At 40.1% G+C, this 6,387-nt stretch overlaps 1 long non-coding RNA gene across 1 annotated transcript in view; it reads right to left on the reverse strand.

Moving 5' to 3' along the window:
* LOC116669354 overlaps window positions 1–6,387 on the reverse strand; it is a 38,183-nt gene that overhangs the window by 31,059 nt on the left and 737 nt on the right. The gene's annotated exons all lie outside the window — the stretch shown is intronic.

The following is a 6,387-nucleotide window of genomic DNA, read 5'->3' on the forward strand; positions in this document are numbered from 1 at the left end:
ATGAGAAATCAGTTTCACCAGTATGCCGATAAACATGTGGATGCTTTTCATAATTTTTCCCTGATTAGTCTCATATTTCTTAGCACCTCTCATTTTATAGTCACTTTATTGTCAATTACAATTTCAGTAAAGAAAACCAACTTCACATAAAATAGTTTTAAGGACTGAAGCATTATAGTTATTGATTCTACTATTGAAGCTAGAAAGTCACTTTTACAAATTCAACATCTATTTTGGAAGTCAAATGATACTTTTTAAAATCTAAAACACCTCTAGGACTCAGCTCCAAAATTCAGATGAAAAATAGTGGAGAAGAAAAATTGTTCTAAAGATCAAATATTATGATGAATGCAGAATTGCTTAAAAAATGTAAATCTGTAAAAATGAATGGTGCATATAGAGTGAAGTGTTTGGCTGATTCATCACTTAAGCAAATATTTGTGGAATGAATGAATTCATTCACCAACTACTAGGTGTTATGTTCCCATATTAGGCAGGTTTCTCCTGAGATTTATGATGTATTTTAAGGAACTGGCTCACAGGATTATGGAGGCTGTAAACCCAAAATCTGCAGGGTAGGCCAGGAGGCTTCTGACGCAGGAAAAAACCAATGTTGCAGTAAAGTCTGAAGGTCAATTGCCTGCAGAATTCCTTTTTGCTTGAGGGAGATCAGTCTTTTGCTCTATATACAAGGTCTTCAAATGATTGGACAAGGCCCACCCACATTACAAAGGGCAATCTGCTTTACTCAAAGTCTATCATTTTAAATGTTAATCTCATGAAAACATCCAGAATAATATTTGACCAATCATCTGGGCACCATAGCTCAGCCAAGTTGACACATAAAATTAACCATCCTGCTTCCAATGGGTAATAAGTTTAAAAAAACAGAGAGCCCCTTCCCCCAGGTATTCACAGTCCAGATTGAGGGATTAGAGCCTTGTAGATTTGTTTTGTTTTGTTTTGTTTTTGAAGAGACAATCCAGTCTCTGCTATTTCTTAATAGTTCATAGCAGACAGTGCCTTGGCAATAAAGTCTAGGGGTACCCAGAAAGTTGGGGATCCCCCCTATGTGACTGTTCTACTGTCCCATAAATTTACAGAGTGACATTTGTGTACTTCCCTCAGTCTCCTGTACATTTCAATTGGCCCATTTTTTTTTTTTTGAAACCCATCACCTCTGGGCAGTGCCAGCATCATAGGTATGATCTATGCAGTCACTCAACAGTCTCTGCTCAGAAGGACCTCGTGCTTGGTTTCATGTCTTGCAAGAGCCATTTTGAAAATGACTCTGCATTTTCATTTTGCACCGGGCCCCCCAAATTATGTAGCTAGTCCAGTCTCAGGGTACTGGATAAAGAATGAGTCACTGAACCTTCAAATCTGAAGTTCATATCTATCAAATCCCCCCAGCATCTATATTCTCTGTTAGATTTACGTCTGATCTCACTCTCTACCATTTTTTAAACACTTATCTTCCCATCTTTCTTATACAACTTTGAACTTTTCTGCCCAGGCACTATGGTTTATAAGCATTCTTACAGCTTTTATGAAAATCAGCAATATAACTGAGTAAAAACAGAAATATCTAATGCTATTTTAGGAATCTAGCCCAAGGAAATAGTATGGCTGAAAATTTACCTAAGAGCATGGTTAGGGGGAAAAGTTACTATAGTATTGAAAAACTAAAAACTGTCTAACTGCCCAAGAGAATGGCTAAATAAATCATGATATACCCAAATGAGGGATTATTTTACAGCCATTTTTGGAACAATATGTAGTGACAGGGAAGATGCTCATAATACTTTAAGTTAGGAAAACTGAGAAAACTTTCTACATAGAGGTTACTCTCAGAAGTTATGGAAAAGATTTAAAATTCCTAGAATGGAATACAGTATCTGCTTAACAATAGTGTCAGTAACAAAGTTCAGATGTTTATACTTTCAGTCTTGTTCTCTACACTTCAGTTCAACAAATGTATCATTTCCTACCATAAGAACGACTCTGTGCGGGATGCCACCAGAGACTCAAATGTGAATATATCCCATGGGTTCTTTCCAGTTCTTATTTTACTAGAAGGATTTGATACTATTGACCACTTCTCTTTCCTGAAATAATCTCTCTTGGTTCCATGACACCATCTCTCCTGTCCTTACACTCGTGTCTCTAGCTGCCCCTTCACTGTACCTTTCTTGGGTTTCTGTTCGTCTGCCTATCTTACATGATGGAGTTTCTTATATGATGGACAGATGACTCCATCTCAACCCTCTTGTCTCACAATCCATTCTTCCTGATTGAAATCAAGTACTATCACCCTATAGTTACAGGAATGGGCCATGGTCTCTTTTGTTCTCTGCTGAATTTTTAATATTCATCTTTATTAATTCTATCCTGAATGTGAACACATGGTGTTTAGATCAGAGACAGATTATCACTGTTCATTGATAGTGAGGTTCCCCACATCCCAATCCTTACTCCTGGAGCAACACAATGAAAGCCAGGTCAAATGCCCTCTGCATATAAGCCACAAAGTCTGTATCACAAGTGAGGAATGGAGGAAAATGGACTTTCTATGCTTATACACAGGAAAAAAAAGGCAGGTGCCTCCCCTACTCTTCATGAAAAAAGGGAGAAAAATCTTTGCTCATTGGAGACAGGATGGAAAGGATTGTGGGCTCTCACATTAACTTTCCGGAAGGTAAATAAAATCTCTCCAGGGCCTCTGCATGCTTCCAAGTCTCATTTTCTTTGAAATGTCACACCTAGGGAGATAGTGTTCCAGTCTTTCTGGCACCTTGGTAATTTGTGGTATAATAAAAAAACATTTATTTGGTCTTTGCCACTGGTTCCTGGCACAAAGCCTCAGAAGCCCTTGGAATTTCCTGAGTAATAGGAGTGTCTTTTGTATTCACAGGAGTCCTTTTCTACCAGATATGAGTTTATACTAATGAGTTGACTCAAGGTAGACTCTCAGATAGTTTCAAGGGAGGGTGGCCACCCACTAAAACTTTCAGCCCCATTCCTGAATCTCAGGAGACAGGAGGGAGGCTGGAGAGAGGAGGGAAGCTGGAGACTGAGTTCAATCACTGTTGGCCAATGATTTAATCAATCACGCCTATGCAATGAAACCTTGGTAAACTCTGGAACAAGATTCAGAGAGCTTCCTGGTTGTTGAACACACGGATGTGCCAGGAGGGTGGTGAACTTTGACTCTATGGGGACAGAAGCTCCTGTGCTTGGGACTCTTTTGAACCTTGCCCTATATACCTCTTTATCTGATTGTTCATTTGCATCTTTTATAAGAAATTGCAACCATAAGGATAGTTCTTTCTTGAGTTATGTGAATCATGCTAGAGAATTATCACACCTGAGAGAGGGTCAGGGGAAATCCCTGAATTTGTGATCAGCCAGATGAAGTGCAGTTAACCTGAGACTCCATTTGTGGCTGGCTTCTGAAGTAGCGGCGGTTTTATGGGACTGAATACATATCTTAAAGGGTCCATGACAGCTCTGGCCAGTTAGTATCAGAATTGATCTGGCCATTCTGGAAGTTCCAGTTTTCTCTGTGCCTCCCCTGAGTTCTTTTCCTCAGAGATAGAACAGCACACAGCATTCTTACTTCACATTTAAACCTCCTCAAAATGATGAAAAGCAAAGGAAAAGGTGGGGTCCTTCTCTCAAAGGTGGAATCTTTCCCTCAAACCTATAGAAATACACACTGAGGGGCTTCCAAGAAGTATAACTAAGAATCATGTTACATAGGTAATTTCTACTTTGGGGACAATCTAAGTGCATGATACTCCTACAGAAATCCATCTTTCCAAAGGCTAAGACAATGTCAATTGAATTTGAGATGTCTTTGTTGATTTTGAGAATCCCACTTAAAAAAAAAAAGGCATTGAAACTGTTAAAAGGTAAACTAACGCGTAATAAATATTTAAATTTTTTTTTTTTTGAAATATTTATCTATTCGAACAAGGCTGCACCAAACTGGAAGTAGTTAGGAACACTCCTCGGACAGGAGCCAGGGGAAAGACATATGCAAAAAGTGTGGAAAGAGAAAAAAGAAAGAAAAAGAAATTATTTGATTGGCTGGGGTTTAAAGCCTAGTTGGTTCTTTGTGACCGGCTGTCCTTAGCATTCTGATTTCCTAATCTTGAGGCTTAGATCTGGGTTTAGTAATTTAGGCAGCCACAGCATAGAATCATGTCAGTCCTGTGGCCTCATTTAATTAACTTAATAAAACACATGGAGGAGGATGGCTCTAGGGTCAGGAGGCCCCCTCTAGCAATGTTGGCCCTTGGCCTAAACATCTTACCTATCCCCCAAGCACAGAAGACACCCTATGAAGACCCATATACCCAAAGAGTACCCTTATTCCAGGGCCAGTGCAGCCTCAGAAGCTCTCTATTGTCCTCCAGTCAGGGTTGCAAGAACTCCTGCCCCTGTACAGCAGATCCCACCCAGCAAAATATTGTAACTTTTGCAACTGGGAAAGGACAGGTAGGAAAAGCCCAGGCCGGATGGCTGAGTCAGCAAGGGCTGCCACTTCAGAACTTCCCTCATTCCCCAGAGGCAGGCATACACGTCATTAACTGAGCTGCTTATCTGATATGAGTCTGTTTCTGGCTGCGGAAGAGAGGCAGTGTGTGGGTTACTGTTAATCATTGCCCTCCAGTTATGTGTCCTTAAAATGAGCTCATCCGTTTCCAACTTCTGAAAGAGTAAGCTTCAAAGCCAGCTGGCAAAAGTAGGCTTCAGGGTGCTACTGCTCTGTCTCACCTTGGAGCATGTCTTTCATTTTTACAAGAAATATCCTAAGCTGAGTCTAGTGACCTGATTGCAAACATTTGCCTATTAGTCTGTTACTTTAAGGAAGGAAGAAGAGAATTTATGCACATAGAGTTTCTGTTAGGGCTAGAATTGATTTACCTTTAAGTCCTCTTCTGATAATACATAATATTTTTATATAGAATATATATTTATGAATATTTATATATCTATATAATATTGTCCTATAAGAAATACATGTGGTCTTTGTCTCCAGTTCCTGGCACAAAGTTCCTAAAACCCTTGGAATTTCCTGAGTGGTTAGGGTGTCTTTAGGAGCCCAGATGAGTGCACCTGAGTTTATGTTAATGTTGGAAAGTCCCAAAGGATGGGGGCTGGTTGCCAGAGGAACCAACCACCTGACTAGTGGTTTGGAACTTTTAGCCCCACTCCAGACCTCCAGGGAGGGGAGAGGGACTAGAAATTGAGTTCAATCACCAGTGGCCAATGATTTCATGAACCTTGTCTATATAATGAAGCCTCCAGAAAAACCCCAAAAGGACAGGGTTCAGAGTTTCAGGTTGGGAATCACGGGGAGGTGAAAGGAGAGTAGTGTATGCCTAGAGAGGGCATTGAAGCTTTGTGCCCTTTCCCACGCACCTTGTCCTATTCATCTGCTCCACCTGGCTTTTCCTGAGTTATGTCCTTTTATAATGAACTGATAATTTGATAAGTGAAATATTTTCCTAAATTCTGTGAGCTACTCTGGCAAATCAATCAAACCCAAAGAAGGGGTCTTGGGAACCCCCTATCTATAGGCGGTGTAGGGTAGAAAAACCTGTCACCCTAAAATGTGTCTCTTCCGGAATGGGGATTATTTTAGGCTGGTTGTGTTTAAGAAACAAACAGCTCAGGAAGAGCTTTGACCTCCCCTCCCCTCCGACTGCCTAAAAGACTTTAAATAGAGAACCTATTCCAGGAAGGCAGTTATCACCATAGATAACTACAGTATGATGTGAGCTAGGTGTGGCAGACAGAGAGGAGTCTAGCAAAATCTGTTTGTTAAAATTCTCTCTGTGTCCTGTTGTTTTTGTATGGTCCAGCAAACATTTGTTTACCAAAGATTTGCTCTTTTCATTCTTTCTGTGAATAATCTTCTTTCCCTTTGAAGTCCCAGACTCCTATCCCCTTCTCTTTAGTGCAGGAAACCATATATACTTCATTGTACCTGACTGTCTTTTTGATACTTTCATGTTTGGATTCCTCATTTATATGTAATTAAATTTGATTTTCTTCTCTTAATCTATCTCATGTCAATTAATTCTGAGACCAGCCATAAAAACCTATAAGGGTAGAGGAGAACTTTTTTTCCTCTCCAACAATGGTAGGTAAGAAGCACAGGGAACAACCTGGACTTTCCATGGGCTTCTGAAGGGGTAGGGGCAGTCTTAAAGGACTGAGCCCTCAACCTGTGGGATTTGAGGCAAACTCCAGATAGATCGTGCCAGAATTGAGTAAAATTATAGGACACTCAGGTGTCACAGAATTGCTTGATGTGTGGAAAATGCTACATCTGGGGTCACAACTCAAGAAGAGTATTGAGAGTATTTACATACA

The sequence above is a fragment of the Camelus ferus genome, chromosome 2 (assembly GCF_009834535.1).
Source record: "Camelus ferus isolate YT-003-E chromosome 2, BCGSAC_Cfer_1.0, whole genome shotgun sequence".
Taxonomy (NCBI): domain Eukaryota; kingdom Metazoa; phylum Chordata; class Mammalia; order Artiodactyla; family Camelidae; genus Camelus; species Camelus ferus.